At 40.0% G+C, this 16,388-nt stretch overlaps 1 protein-coding gene and 1 pseudogene across 1 annotated transcript in view; both read left to right on the forward strand.

The window, feature by feature from the left end:
• Positions 1–16,388, forward strand: part of COG7 (component of oligomeric golgi complex 7) — a 97,636-nt gene that overhangs the window by 30,769 nt on the left and 50,479 nt on the right. The gene's annotated exons all lie outside the window — the stretch shown is intronic.
• On the forward strand, positions 15,029–15,495 carry LOC128562110 (40S ribosomal protein S12-like; annotated as a pseudogene).

The following is a 16,388-nucleotide window of genomic DNA, read 5'->3' on the forward strand; positions in this document are numbered from 1 at the left end:
TATCATGGGAATGGGTGGCTGCCTCAGGAATGGTGAGCCTCAACTGCAGTGCACTCCCCATATGCTACTCTCACTCAACGGGTTAAAAGATAACTCCAGATTCTAGTTTAAATGGTTTAAGGTTAGAAACCCACGTCAGTGAAATCTTTAGGTCTCCATTAAAACTATTCTTATCACTCTTATCTATATCTTAAATAGAATCTAATATGACAGTGTTGCCTGTTGTTCAGCCAGGGGAGCCTGGGGAATTCCTGAAGGCCATTATCTTCTGATCTGAAAGCAGGAGGCCCCTGGTCAGGTGCTGTTGGAGTGAACAAGATTGTTTTTATCTTAACTTCAGCGAAAACTTACCTGACTTGAAGTTAGTTTCCCTTGTTCTCACATTACACCAAGAGTTAGAGAAAGAGATAATTTTAAAAGACTACTGACAAGGAGTGAGGTAAGACAGAGGCACTTTGTTTTGGGTGGAAACTTTCTGTCACTTACTTTCCCAAAGTGTCTAGGCTTTCCAGCCATGCCTGGGATGAGCTGTTGTTCTGCTGTCTTGAGATAGGAGCACATTAGATCCTCTTCTAGAAGGGGAAAAGCCTATCTTACTTTGAAGTAATGACTTACTGGGCCTGTTTCTGGTGTGGTTTATTATTTTTTATAATTAGTCATGAGTCACTCTTCAGATGGTCATCAGTCATTTGCTAGAATGAACTTGACTGTAGTTGCAGAGAAGTCCTTGTACAGAGCATGTCATTCAAATTGATAAAAGCACCTTTTTCATCTTTTTTCTTTTTCGTTAAATTAACCTAATTCAAACTTAGTTTTTATTTATTATTTTTTTTTTTAAGGAGAAAATCTCCTATAGAGGTGTCACAATTCTTATGTCATCATTTATGTAGTAGAAGATACTACTTTTTGTAGCATGAAGATAAAAATAGCTCATGTCTATATATATAAATGCCTCTCATCATCTAAGAAAAAGAACTTACAGACTTCTATTTAGGCCTCATCCTAAGTTTGCAAAGCATGAGTTTATGTTAATTTACACCTTTGGCCCATGGCTCATGTTCTTTTCAGAATGTAAGCATGATAGCTGGGCTGTCGTCTCCTAGGGTGCAAAAGAAGGTTAAAGATGCCAGGGTGGATGTGTCTCCTTCAGAATCCCCTCCCCCCAGTATTTTAATATAAAAATGTTGAAGTAATTCTAGAGTGAATATCCATGTACCCACTTTTTAGGTTGTGCAATGAAAACTTTGCCATATTTGCTTCATCACAAATCTGCGCCTCTATTCCCGTCTCTATCTGTTCATTGCCCCTTTTTGCTCTATTTCAAAGTAAGTTGCAAACACCATTTAACTTCAGATATCAACTAGAGTTCAATATTTATTTACAGGGTTATTTTTAGGTAAAATCGTGACATTCAATGATACTGAATATGCTATTTGGTTATTTTGACAAATACAAATACCTCTGTATCCTAAATCCCCTTTAAAGATCCAGAACATTGTCACCATCCTAGAAAGTTCTCTCAGTCTTTGGACCAACACCCCTGAAGGAAACTGCTGCTATGATTTTTTTTTCACCAAAATTAGTTTGGTCTGTTCTAGAATTTCCTCTCGATGGGATCCTATTGTGGTGTCTTTTGGTCGGGCTTCTTTATTCAGCGTGTTCTCGAGATTCACTCAGATTGTCGTATGTGTACTAGTTTGTTGCTTTATTGCTGAATACTGTTATCTGGTGTAATTATACTTCATTTATAACTTCTCTTCCTCTTGGACATTTGGTCTGTTTCCAGTTTGGAGCTATGATGAGTAAAACTGCTTTGAAAATTGTTCTGTAAATTCTTTTGTAGACACATATGTTCATATCTCTTGGATAAATACCTAGGAGTGAAATTGCTAGATCAAAGGGTAGATGTATGTTTATTTTATTTTATTTTTTTATATTATTTTTTTTTATTAAATCATAACTGTATACATTGATATGATCATGGGGCATCATACATTCGCTTCATAGACCATTTGACACATTTTCATCACAATGGTTAGCATAGCCTTCCTGGCATTATCTCAGTTACTGTGCCAAAACATTTACATTCTACATTTACCAAGTTTCGCAAATACCCCTGTAAGATGCACCACAGGTATGATCCCACCGATCCCCCTCCCTCTACCCACCACCCCCTCCCTCCCCTCCCTTTCCCACTTCCTCCTATTGTTAGGTTGTAACTGGGTTATAGCTTTCATGTGAGAGCCCCAAATTAGTTTCATAGTAGGGCTGAGTACATTGGGTACTTTTTCTTCCATTCTTGAGATACTTTACTAAGAAGAATATGTTCCAGCTCCATCCACGTAAACATGAAAGAGGTAAAGTCTCCATCTTTCTTTAAGGCTGCATAATATTCCAGGGTGTACATATACCACAATTTATTAATCCATTCGTGGATCGATGGGCACTTGGGCTTTTTCCATGACTTAGCAATTATGAATAGGGCTGCAATAAACATTCTGGTACAAATATCTTTGTTATGTTGTGATTTTTGGTCTTCTGGGTATATGCCCAGCAGAGGAATTGCAGGATTGAATGGCAGATCTATTTTTAGATCTCTGAGTGTTCTCCGTATCTCTTTCCAAAAGGAATGTATTAATTTGAATTCCCACCAGCAGTGCAGAAGTGTTCCCTTTTCTCCACATCCACGCCAACATCTCTGGTCTTGAGATTTTGTGATATAGGCTAGTCTCACTGGAGTTAGATGATATCTCAAAGTATTTTTTTCTTTTTTTATTGTTGGGGATTCATGAGGGTACAATAAGCCAGGTTACACTGATTGCAATTGTTAGGTAAAGTCCCTCTTGCAATCATGTCTTGCCCCCATAAAGTGTGACACACACCAAGGCCCTACCCCCTCCCTCCGTCCCTCTTTCTGCTTTTCCTCCCCCCCATAACCTTAATTGTCATTAATTGTCCTCATATCAAAATTGAGTACATAGGATTCATGCTTCTCCATTCTTGTGATGCTTTACTAAGAATAATGTCTTCCACTTCCATCCAGGTTAATACGAAGGATGTAAATGCTCCATTTTTTTTAATGGCTGAATAGTATTCCATGGTATACATATACCACAGCTTGTTAATCCATTCCTGGGTTGGTGGGCATTTAGGCTGTTTCCACATTTTGGCGATTGTAAATTGAGCTGTAATAAACAGTCTAGTACAAGTGTCCTTATGATAAAAGGATTTTTTTCCTTCTGGGTAGATGCCCAGTAATGGGATTGCAGGATCAAATGGGAGGTCTAGCTTGAGTGCTTTGAGGTTTCTCCATACTTCCTTCCAGAAAGGTTGTACTAGTTTGCAGTCCCACCAGCAGTGTAAAAGTGTTTCCTTCTCTCCACATCCACGCCAGCATCTGCAGTTTTGAGATTTTGTGATGTGGGCCATTCTCACTGGGGTTAGATGATATCTCAGGGTTGTTTTGATTTGCATTTCTCTAATATATAGAGATGATGAACATTTTTTCATGTGTTTGTTAGCCATTCGTCTGTCGTCTTTAGAGAAAGTTCTATTCATGTCTCTTGCCCATTGATATATGGGATTGTTGGCTTTTTTCATGTGGATTAATTTAAGTTCTCTATAGATCCTAGTTATCAAGCTTTTGTCTGATTGAAAATATGCAAATATCCTTTCCCATTGTGTAGGTTGTCTCTTTGCTTTGGTTATTGTCTCCTTAGCTGTACAGAAGCTTTTCAGTTTAATGAAGTCCCATTTGTTTATTTTTGTTGTTGTTGCAATTGTCATGGCAGTCTTCTTCATGAAGTCTTTCCCCAGGCCAATATCTTCCAGTGTTTTTCCTATGCTTTCTTGGAGGATTTTTATTGTTTCATGCTTTAAATTTAAGTCCTTTATCCATCTTGAATCAATTTTTGTGAGTGGGGAAAGGTGTGGGTCCAGTTTCAGTCTTTTACATGTAGACATCCAGTTCTCCCAACACCATTTATTGAATAGGGAGTCTTTCCCCCAAGGTATGTTCTTGTTTGGTTTATCAAAGATTAGGTGGTTGTAAAATGCTAGTTTCATTTCTTGGTTTTCAATTCGATTCCAAGTGTCTATGTCTCTGTTTTTGTGCCAGTACCATGCTGTCTTGAGCACTATGGCTTTGTAGTACAGACTAAAATCTGGTATGCTGATGCCCCCAGCTTTATTTTTGTTACAGAGAACTGCCTTAGCTATACGGGGTTTTTTCCGGTTCCATACAAAACACAGAATCATTTTTTCCAAATCTTGAAAGTACGATGTTGGTATTTTGATAGGAATGGTATTGAATAGGTAGATTGCTTTGGGAAGTATAGATATTTTAACAATGTTGATTCTTCCCATCCATGAGCATGGTATGTTCTTCCATTTGTTAATATCCTCTGCTATTTCCTTTCTGAGGATTTCATAGTTTTCTTTATAGAGGTCCTTCACCTCCTTCGTTAGGTATACTCTTAGGTATTTCATTTTCTTTGAAACTATGGTGAAGGGAGTTGTGTCCTTAATTAGCTTCTCATCTTGACTGTTATTGGTGTACACAAAGGCTACTGACTTGTGGACATTGATTTTATATCCTGAAACATTACTGTATTTTTTGATGACTTCTAGGAGTCTTGTGGTTGAGTCTTTGGGGTTCTCTAAATATAAGATCATGTCGTCAGCAAAGAGGGAGAGTTTGACCTCCTCTGCTCCCATTTGGATTCCCTTGATTTCCTTGTCTTGCCTAATTGTATTGGCTAGAACTTCCAGCACTACGTTGAATAGTAAAGGTGACAGAGGACAACCTTGTCTGGTTCCAGTTCTAAGAGGAAAAGCTTTCAGTTTTACTCCATTCAGTAAAATATTGGCTGTGGGTTTGTCATAGATAGCTTCAATCAGTTTTAGAAATGTGCCACCTATGCCTATACTCTTCAGTGTTCTGATTAGAAAAGGATGCTGGATTTTATCAAATGCTTTTTCTGCATCTATTGAGAGGATCATGTGATCTTTATTTTTGCCTCTGTTAATATGGTGGATAACGTTTATAGACTTGCGTATGTTAAACCAGCCTTGCATCCCTGGGATGAAGCCTACTTGATCATGATGAATGACTTTTTTGATGATAAGCTGTAATCTGTTGGCTAGGATTTTGTTGAGAATTTTTGCGTCTATATTCGTGAGTGAGATTGGTCTGAAATTCTCCTTTTTGTTTGGGTCTTTTCCTGGTTTTGGTATCAGGGTGATGTTTGCTTCATAGAATGTGTTGGGGAAGATTCCTTCTTCCTCAATTTTTTGGAATAATTTCTGCAGTACAGGAATCAGCTCTTCCTTGAATGTTTGATAGAATTCTGGAGTGAAGCCATCTGGACCAGGGCATTTTTTGGTTGGAAGATTTTTTATTGTATCTTTGATCTCAGTGCTTGAAATTGGTCTGTTCAGAAGCTCTATTTCTTCCTGGCTGAGTCTAGGGAGAGGGTGTGATTCCAAATATTGATCCATTTCCTTCACATTGTCAAATTTCTGGGCATAGAGTTTCTGGTAGTATTCAGAGATGATCTCTTGTATCTCTGTGGGATCAGTTGTTATTTCCCCTTTATCATTTCTGATTGAGGTTGCTAGAGATTTTACTTTTCTATTCCTTGTTAGTCTGGCCAATGGTTTATCTATTTTATTTATTTTTTCAAAAAAACAACTCCTTGTTTCATTAATTTTCTGAATGATTCTTTTGTTTTCAATTTCATTGATCTCTGATTTGATTTTGGATATTTCTTTTCTTCTACTGAGTTTAGGCTTAGATTGTTCTTCTTTTTCCAATTCCATAAGATCTCTTGTGAGATTGTTGATGTGCTCTCTTTCTGTTTTTCGAATGTAGGCATCTTAAGCGATGAATTTTCCTCTCAAAACTGCTTTTGCAGTATCCCACAGGTTTTGGTAGCTTGTGTCTTCATTGTTGTTATGCTCAAGGAAGTTAATGATTTCCTGTTTTATTTTTTCCTACACCCATCTGTTATTCAACAGAAGATTGTTTAATTTCCATGCCTTTGGGTGGGGTCGAGCATTTTTGTTAGAGTTGAGTTCCACCTTTAGTGCCTTATGGTCTGAGAAGATACAAGGTAAAATTTCAATTCTTTTGATTCTGTTGATATCGGTTTTGTGTCCCAGGATATGATCAATTTTGGAGAATGTTCCATGGGGTGATGAGAAGAATGTATATTCTTTATCTTTGGGATGGAGTGTTCTATATGCGTCTATCAAGCACAGTTGTTCTAGGGTCTCATTTAAATATCTTATATCCTTGTTTAATTTCTGTTTAGAGGATCTGTCCAGCTCTGTAAGAGGAGTGTTAAGGTCCCCTGTTATTATGGTATTATCAGATATCATATTGCTCAGACTGAGTAAGGTCTGCTTCAAGAATCTGGGAGCATTTAAATTGGGTGCATAGATATTTAGAATTGAAATGTCTTCTTGTTGTATTTTTCCCTTGACCAATATAAAGTGACCATCTTTGTCTTTTTTGACTTTAGTTGCTTTAAATCCACATGTATCTGAAAATAAGATTGCAACTCCTCTTTTCTTCTGAATTCCATTTGCCTGAAAAATTGTCTTCCAACCCTTGACTCGGAGCTTTAATTTGTCTTTTGAAGCCAGGTGTGTTTCTTGCAGACAGCAAATGGATGGCTTGTGTTTTTTAATCCAGTCAACCAATCTATGTCTCTTCAGTGGGGAATTCACGCCATTAACATTTATTGAGATAATTGATAAGTGTGGTAGTATTCTATTCGTCTTATTTTGTGAGAGTCCATTGCTTAGTTTTACCTTTTGCATCAGTGTGGAGGTTAGGTTCTGTCCTTTAATTTCTGAGTTCTTACTTTGCTGCTGATCCATTGTGGAGGTCAGTGTGCAGAACAGGTTGAAGTATTTCCTGTAGAGCTGGTCTTGTTGTGGCGAATTTCCTCAATGTTTGTATATCTGTAAATGATTTGATTTCTCCGTCAATTTTGAAGCTTAGCTTAGTAGGGTACAGAATTCTGGGCTGGAAATTGTTCTGTTTAAGTAGATTAAAGGTAGATGACCATTGTCTTCTTGCTTGGAAAGTTTCATCAGAGAAGTCTGCGATCACTCTGATGGATTTGCCCCTGTAGGTCAACTGGCGCTTACTCCTGGCAGCTTGCAGAATCTTTTCTTTTGTCTTGACTTTGGGCAGGTTCATCACAATGTGTCTTGGAAAAGCTCGGTTAGAGTTGAGGCGACCTGGGGTCCGATAGCCCTCTGAAAGCAGTGTGTCAGAATCTTTGGTGATATTTGGGAAATTTTCTTTTATAATATTCTCTAGTATGGCTTCCATTCCTCTGGGGCATTCTTCTTCCCCTTCTGGAATTCCTATAACTCGTATGTTGGAACACTTCATAAAGTCCCATAATTCTGACAGTGAACGTTCTGCTTTCTCTCTCTTCTTTTCTGCCTCTTTTACTATCTGAGTTATCTCAAAAACTTTGTCTTCTGCCTCTGAAATTCTTTCTTCTGCATGGTCTAACCTGTTGCTGATACTTTCCATTGCATCTTTAAGTTCCCTGATTGACTGTTTCATTTCCTTCAGCTCTGCTATATCCTTTTTATATTCTTCATATCGTTCATCTCTTATTTGATTCTGTTTTTGAATTTCCTTTTGGTTAATTTCCACTTTATTAGCAGTTTCCTTCATTGTTTCCACCATTTTTTTCATTGTTTTCAACATGTGTATTCTAAATTCCCTTTCTGTCATTCCTAACATTTCTGTATAGGTGGAATCCTCTGCAGGAGGTACCTCATGGTCCCTTGGCGGGGTTGTTCTGGACTGGTTCTTCATGTTGCCTGGAGTTTTCTTCTGATTCTTCCTCATGAGTGATTTCTTTTATCTGATTCCTTGCCCTAATTTTCCTTTCACTTCCTTTTGCTCTTTAAGTTCTTGTGCCTGTGGACTAAGGGTTACAGGACCAGAAGGGTGAGAAGGTTGAAGAGCAAGAAAGGGATGAAAGAAAGGAGGACCGAGTGATAAGAAAAAAAAAGGAAAATTAGAGAAAGGAGAGGAGGTGGGTAAAAGGAATATTGACAAAAAGAAGAGAGGCACAGAAAGAGGGAGACAGAGCAATATAGGTGTACAGTAGGGTACTTTGATACAACCTTTAAAGAAAAACCACCTTCTGGGGGTGCCCAGTTGGGTGGTTCCCTTGAGTTCAGCAGCTCTTTGCTAACCTGATCAGACACAGTACCCCACCTCCACCAAGTAGAGAGGAAAGACAAAAATGCTATAGATCAAACCAAAACAAGCAAACAGAAAACTTTACGGGATAAAATTGGCTGGAAAAACCAAATAGTAGCGGTAGAAACACTAACAAAAATGAAGTTCTAATTATTGAAATAGGCAGCAATGGGAAATTATAATTAAACTAGAAAAATTGAGAAAGAAAAAGGATCTGTATGGAAAAGGTTGAACTTAAAAAACAAAACAACAATCAATAACATCAAAATAAACAAAAAAAACAACCAAACCAAAAAAAAGCACAACCAAAAACAAAGCAGTATGTATATGTTATTGAATATTAACATACCAACAGACCAACACGTGGTCTTCTGGGGTATGAGATGTTGATCACAGTTCTGGAGGCTGCTAGTTTCTCAAACCCCAGCAGGTAGACACCCTAAATCTCTCTTCAGCCCACTTAAAAGGCACTTTGAACTTGTTCACTTGCTGAGCAGAAGCTTTCCCAGGGAAGTGCTTGTCGCTGGAATCACTGCTGAAGTGGCTATCCACTTACCCTGTGTGCCAAAACTGGTCTCCCTCTGCCCCCGAGGGTTAGGGCTGCAAGGCGGCTCAGACCCCACCCTTAGGCTACTTGGTTGCTGGGTTACCAGCTCCCACCCAATTCCAGCTCTGCGACCCTGAGGGCAGAGCTTGCCGTGGCAGATCGCTCACAATGGCTGCCTGTGACCCAGAGCCAAACACTATTAGCTCCGTCTGGCTCAGCGGCTCAGACTGGGGCCCTAGACAAAGGTCAAAGTTCTCCGCACTCCCGCTCAGGCTCTCCCCAAGGCAGTTCAGCTGAGTGCCAAGTCCAAAGACACCAAAACAGTTCACAGGTAAGGCCTTTCTGGTTTGCAGTCTCGCTGCTACTGAACTTACAGTTGCAGGCGGGTTTAGACGGATTGAACACACACGACCACTTGCCGGTTTTCCACTGTTGTAGTCCTCCTCTTGGGGTCCAGAAGTCTCTCGCTGACTCCCTGTATCCTCTCAGGGGTGATGATAGGCAGATCCCACCAGCCAGAGATGCCTGGAGTCCTATCTCCCCAGACTCACGGTGCCCAGATGCAAGGAAGCTGTTACTCGGCTGCCATCTTGCTCCGCTTCTCAAAGTAGTTTTGATTTGCATTTCTCTGATGATTAAAGATGATGAGCATTTTTTCATATGTCTGAAGGCCGCGCACCTGTCTTCTTCAGAGAAGTTTCTCTTCAAATCCCTTGCCCAGCCTGCGATGGGATCCCTTGTTTTTTTCTTGCTGATGCGTTTGAGTTCTCTGTGGATTCTGGTTATTAAACCTTTGTCAGAGACATAACCTGCAAATATCTTCTCCCATTCTGAGGGCTGTTTGTTTGCTTTACTTACTGTGTTCTTGGCTGTGCAGAAGCTTTTTAGTTTGATCAAGTCCCAGTAGTTAGATGTATGTTTAGATTCATAAGAAACTGCCAGACCTTTTTCCATAGTGTTTGTATTTTTTTCACTCCCACATAGTCACAACATGTGAGAGTTCTGATGACTCCGCATCCTTGCCTAAACTGGGTGTTGTCATTCTTTTAATTTTAGCCATTCTGGTGGGTGTACAATAGAACCTCATTGTGGTTTTAATTTGCATTTCCCTGATGATTAAGGGTGTTGGACACCTTTTCATGTGCTTATTGGTCATTTGTACATCTTCCTTTATGAAGTTATGTATTCACGTCTTTTGCCTCTTTAGAAAAAATGAGTTATTTGCCTTTTCTTTTAAGTTTTTTTTTTTTTTTATTGTTGCAGTTTGGCTGGGGTTGGGTTTGAACTCACCACCCTCAGTATATGGGGCCAGCATCCTACTCACTGAGCCACAGGCACCACCCGAGTTATTTGCCTTTTTATTATTGAGTTGTAGGAGTTCTTTGTATGTGTTCCAGATGTAAGTCCTTTGTCAGATAGATTTTGTAGATATTTTCTTTCAGTCTGTGACTGGAGCAGAGGTTTTAATTTTGATGAAGCCTAATTTATTAGTTTCATTCTTTTATGGTAATTACTTTTTGTGCCCTAAGGTATTCTTCCAATACCTGCAAAGGTATTCTTCCAACTGAAGAATTGTCCACGTTGAATTATTTTTGTACGTAGTGTAAGGCAGAGTCAGACTTTTTTTGTGGGGTATTTAGGTTAACTATATAGCCCTAAGTTAATAAGTTTGGTCATGTAGTTTCAATATCCATTTTGCTTATGTTTCTTACTTAAGTAACTTGAGGGTGGGAAAGGAATTAGACCAAATGTCTCTATTTCGTGGATTTCTAATTGGTTGATCTGTGCATAAAATCATATCCGAGATCTCCAGTGGCTTTTTAAAAATGCATGTTTCAATTAACACACTGGATCCTAGTATTAGTTCATTTTGTGCGGCTATAGGGAAAGCCTGAAGCTGGGTAATTTATAAAGAAGAGAGATTTGTTTTATTCATGGTTCTTTGGGCTGTACTAGAAGCACCACATCAGCATCTGCTTGTGGTGAGGGCTTCAGGGAGCTTCCAATCAAAGCAGAAGGCAAAGGGGGAAAAAGTGTGTCATATGGCAAGAAAAGGAGGAGGTGGTGCCAGTCTCCTTTAAACAACCAGCTTTCTCCTGAACTAATAGGGAAAACTCATTCATTATAGAGGCGAGGGCATCAAGCCATTTATGAAGGAACCATCTTCATGACCCAGATGCCTCCCACCAGGCTCTACAGTCAACACTGGGGATCATATATCTCTTTTCTCTCTTTTTTTTTGAGCCAGAGTCTCATCTTGTTGCCTCGGGCTAGAGTGCCATGGTGTCAGCCTAGCTCACAGCAACCTTAAACTTCTTGGTTCAAGCAATCTTCCTGCCTCAGCCTCCTGAGTAGCTGGGACTACAGAATAGTTGGGACTACAAGTGTCACCACCATGCCAGGCTAATTTTTTTTTTTTTTTACTTTTAGTAGAGCTGGGGTCTTATTCAGGCTATTCTTTAATTCCTAAGCTCAAGGGATCCTCTCTCCATGGCCTTCCAGAGTGCTAGGATTAAGAGATATGAGCCACCAAGCCTAGCCTGGGGATCACATTTAAACATGAGATTTAGAGGGGCCAAACGTCCAAACCTGACCACTCCCTTACACTTAGAGGTTTCCCCTTTCCTTAAAGTGACTGGACAAAAGGGATTTTTTTGGCCTTTGGCCAAAGAACAACAAAAGTTCACAGACAACAAGATTTGGGGATTGATGATGATTTCTTAGGGCACACAAAGCAGTAACTGTAAAAGAAAAGCAAACGGATAAATTAGGGTTCATTAAAATCAAAACCTTTGCATAAGCCACAGACAAGAAGAAAATATCTACAAAACATGGATATATGTTTTGCAAATATTTTCTCTCATTCTGTGGATTGTTATTTTATTTATTTATTTATTTATTTTTTTGAGACCGAGTCTCCTAGCTCGCAGCACTGTCAAACTCCTGGGCTTAAGCAATCTTTCTGCCTCTGCCTCCCAAATAGCTGGGACTACAGGCACCCACTATAACACCTGGCTAATTTTCCCCATTTTTAGTAGAGACAGTGTCTCCTGCTTAGACTGGTCTCAGACTTCTGAGCTCAATTACTCTTTCTGCTTTGGCTTCTCAGAATGCTAGGATCACAGGCTTGAGCCACCATGCCTGGCCCACATTCTTTAGATAGTGTCTTTTGATGCATAAAAGTTTTTAATTTTGACGTATTCCAATTACTCTATTTTTTGTTGCCTATGCTGTTGATGATACATCCAAGAAATCACTGCCAAATTCAAGATCATGAGTATTTTCCTCTCTTTTTTTTTTTTTTGTGGTTTTTGGCCGAGGCTGGGTTTGAACCCGCCACCTCCAGCATATGGGACCGGTGCCCTACTCACTGAGCCGCAGGTGCCACCCGTATTTTCCTCTCTTTCTAAGAGTTCTATAGTTTTACCTCTTACATTTAGGTCTTTGATCAATTTTGAGTCTTTTTTTTTTTGAGACAGAATCTCACTAAATCGCCCTTGGTAGAGTGCTGTGGCATTACAGCTCACAGCAACCTCAAACTCTTGGGCTTAAATGATTCTCTTGCCTCAGCCTCCCAAGTAGCTGGGACTACAGGTACCTGCCACAACGCCCAGCTATTTTTCGGTTGTAGTTGTTATTGTTGTTTGGCAGACCCGGCTGGGTTCAAACCCGCCAGCTTCCAAGCCTGAGTCTATTTTTGTATATGGTATAAGATAAGGGTCCAGCTTCTTTCTTTTGCGTGTATATATCCAGTTTTCTGAGCACCATTTGTTGAAAAGACTGTCCTTTTCCCATTGAATGGACTTAGTATCTTTTTGAAAATCAACTGGCCGTAACTGTATAGGTTTACTTCTGATTTCTCCGTGCTATTCCATTTTTTATATGTCTATCCTTATGCCAGTACCATACTGTTTTGATAACTATAGCTTTGTAGTAAGTTTTGAAGTCAAGCAGTATGAATCCTTTAACTTTGTTCTTCTTTTTAAAGATTGTTTTGACTATTTGGGGGATCCCTAGACAATCCATATGAATTTTTAGATGATCTTTTCTGTTTCTCTAAAAGACATTATTGAGAGTTTTGTTTTATTTTGTTTTGTTTTGTGTGAGACAGACTCTGTTGGACCAGGTGAGAGTGCTGTGGCATCAGCCTAGCTCACAGTAACCTCAAACTCCTGGGTTCAAGTGTTCCTCTTGCCACAGCCTCTTGAATAGCTGGGACTACAGGTAGTTACCACAATGCCTGGCTGCCAGGATGTTGCTCTTTTTCAGGCTGGTCTTGAAGTCTGGTCTTAAGACTGTGTTAAAAACAAACAAACAAACAAAGAAATACAAATGATTTTTGTTTTTGTTTTTCAGATCTTGTCCATCTGAAATTTATTTTTTTTTAATAATTCTAATTATTTAGAGACATAATCTTAGTCACCCTGGATAGAGTGTTAGGGCATCATAGCTCACAGCAGCCTCAAAATCTCGAGCACAGGCCATCCTTTTGCCTTAGTCTCCTGAGTAGCTGGGACTAAAGGCATCTGCTACAATGCCCAGCTAATTTTTCTATTTTTAGTAGAGATGGAGTCTCATTTTTGCTCAGGCTGGTCTTAAACTCCCAAGCTGGAGCAATCCACCTGCCTCAGCCTCCCAGAGTGCTAGGATTACAGACATTTATAACCACACCTGGTTATAAATGATTTTTGTTGATTTTATGTTCTGCAACTTAGCTGAACTCTGTTTTTAATTTGGACTTTTTTTTCTTTTTTTTTTACAATTGCTTTGGCTAGGACTTCTAGTACTATGTTGAATAGAGTGGCAAAAAGCTGTCATCTTTGTCTTTCTTATTGCTGATTTTAGGGATTTATCCTGGTTGTTTTTTTTTGTTTTTTTTTTGAGACAGAGTCTCACTATGTTGCCCTCCGTAGAGTGCCATGGTTTCACAGCTCCCAGCAACCTCAAACTCCTGGGCTTAAGTGATTCTCTTGTCTCAGTCTCCGGGACTACAGGCACCCGCCATAATGCCCAGCTATTTTTTGTTGCAGTTGTCATTGTTGTTTAGCTGGCTCAGGCTGGGTTTGAACCCACTAGCCTTGCTGTATGTGGCTGGCACTGTAACCACTGTGCTATGGGCACCAAGCCTAGGGATTTATTCTTTTACCGTTGAGTGTGATGTTAGCTATTGATTTTTAAATATGCCTTTTATTATATGAAGTAAGTTTTCTTCCATTCCTAGGTTGTTAAGTGTTTTTATCAGGAACGAGCATTTAATTTTGACATGTGCATTTTGTCATGTGCATTAATTGAGATATCATGTGGTTTTTTTCCTTCTATCCTGCTATTTTCAAATATTATGTTGATTCATATTTGTATGTTGAGCCATCCTTGCATTCCTGGGTAAATCCTCCTTGGTTGTAGTACATAATCTTTTTAATGTACCGCTGAATTCAGTTTATTATTATTTTGTTAAAGATTTTTGCTTGTGTATTCATAAGGGATGTTGGTTTATAGTTCTCTTCTTGCAATGTTTTTGTCCGCGTTTTATATCAGGGTAATGCTGGCCTCACAGAATGAGTTTAAAAGGGTAAAGTGTTCTGTATCAGTTTCCTAGGTTTTTTTTTTTTTCCTTTTTGAGGCAAGATCTCACTTTCGCCAAGATTACAGTAGGATGGTCATAGCTCACTGTAACCTCAAGCTCCTGGCCTCAAGTGATCTTCCTCCCTAGTCCTCCTGAGAAACTGGGACTACTGATGCATGCCATCATACCTGGCTGCTTTTTAAATTTTTGGTAGAGATGAGATTTTGCTATATTGCCTAGGATGATCTCAAACTCTTGGCCTCAAGTGAGTGCCTTCAGTATCTCAAAGTGCTGGGATTATAGGCATGAGCCACTGCACCCAGCTTATTGGTTTTATAGTTTTAAATTTTATGCCTTTTGCTGGGCGTTGTGGCGCACGCTTGAAATCCCAGTGCTCTGGGAGGCCGAGGTGGGTGGATTGCCTGAGCTCAGGAGTTTAAGACCAGCCTGAGCAAGAGTGAGACCCTATCTCTAAAAAAAAAAAAAGCTGGGCATAGTGGCAGGCGCCTATAGTCCCAGCTACTTGGGAGGCTGAGGCAAGAGAATCGCTTGACCCCAAGAGTGTGAGGTTGCTGTGAGCCATGACACCATAGCACTCTACCAAGGGCAACAAAGTGAGACTCTGTCTCAAAAATAAATAAATAGACCTCTTTCCCTGCTGCCACCAAATAGTGCGGAGGCGGAGGCCTAGGTGAGGTCAAGATTCAACTTCACCCGTAATCTACCGCCATGGCCGAGGAAGGCATTGCTGCTGGAGGTGTAATGGACATTTAACACCGCTTTACAAGAGGTGCTGAAGACTGCCCTCATCCACGATGGCCTTGCACGTGGAATCCGCGAAGCTGCCAAAGCCTTAGACAAGCGCCAAGGCCATCTTTGTGTGCTTGCATCCAACTGTGATGAGCCTGTGCATGTCAAGTTGGTGGAGGCCCTTTGTGCTGAACACCAAATCAACCTAATTAAGGTTGATGACAACAAGAAACTAGGGGAATGGGGTAGGCCTTTGTAAAATTGGCAGAGAGGGGAAACCCCGTAAAGTGGTTGGCTGTAGTTGTGTAGTAGTCAAGGATTATGGCAAAGAATCTTAGGCCAAGGATGTCATCAAAGAGTACTTCAAATGCAAGAAATGAACAAATAAAACTTTGGGAAAAAAAAAATAAATGTTATGCCTTTTTTGGCCGAGGAGAAGATTTCATGTCTCATGCCATGCATGTACATATTTAAGATACATTATAATTAAAAATGTAATCAGCACTAGAGGTTTGTGAGAACCTCCCCTCCCCCATCTAAATGGACTCTACATTATTCAAGTTTTACCCAAGAAATCTTCACGTATGTAGAATGATAAAAAAGACTACTGGTGATTATGTGACTTAATAGTCTAAACAGGTCTAGATATACTATTCCTGGTGGTCCGTAAGAATGAAAGAGAAATTCGTTTGGAGATCTCTGTCAAAGGTGAGAGGTGGCTGTCAGCCAGATGGTTCCCCTGCTTAAAGACCCATTCAATGAATTACTCTTCTCTCATTCTGTTTTGTTTCCACCTCCCATCCCATCCTCTGCAACTTCCTCATTGTCGTCTTCATAGTCTTCTTTTTAGCCAATTTTTGGCAACTATCCATGTATTATATGAAAGCATTTGACAGAATTGAAAATAGCGAGGCCCTTGGGGACAGTGATAGACATGAAGATGCCATTTGTTTTTTTTTTTTTTTCTGTAGAGACAGAGTTTCACTTTACCACCCTTGGTAGAGTGCCATGACGTCACACAGCTCACAGCAACCTCTAGCTCTTGGGCTTACGCGATACTCTTGCTTCAGCCTCCAGAGCAGCTGGGACTACAGGTGCCCGCCACAACGCCCGGCTATTTTATTTTTTGTTGCAGTTTGGCCGGGGCTGGGTTTGAACCCGCCACCCTCGGAATATGGGGCCGGCGCCCTACTCACTGAGCCATAGGCGCCGCCCGAAGATGCCATTTGTTCTAGAGAAGTTGTGGACTTTACTTTCTGAGCATGTTCAAATTTGTTATGAGGGAAACT

Source organism: Nycticebus coucang, chromosome 12 (assembly GCF_027406575.1).
Source record: "Nycticebus coucang isolate mNycCou1 chromosome 12, mNycCou1.pri, whole genome shotgun sequence".
NCBI classification, from domain to species: Eukaryota; Metazoa; Chordata; class Mammalia; order Primates; family Lorisidae; genus Nycticebus; species Nycticebus coucang.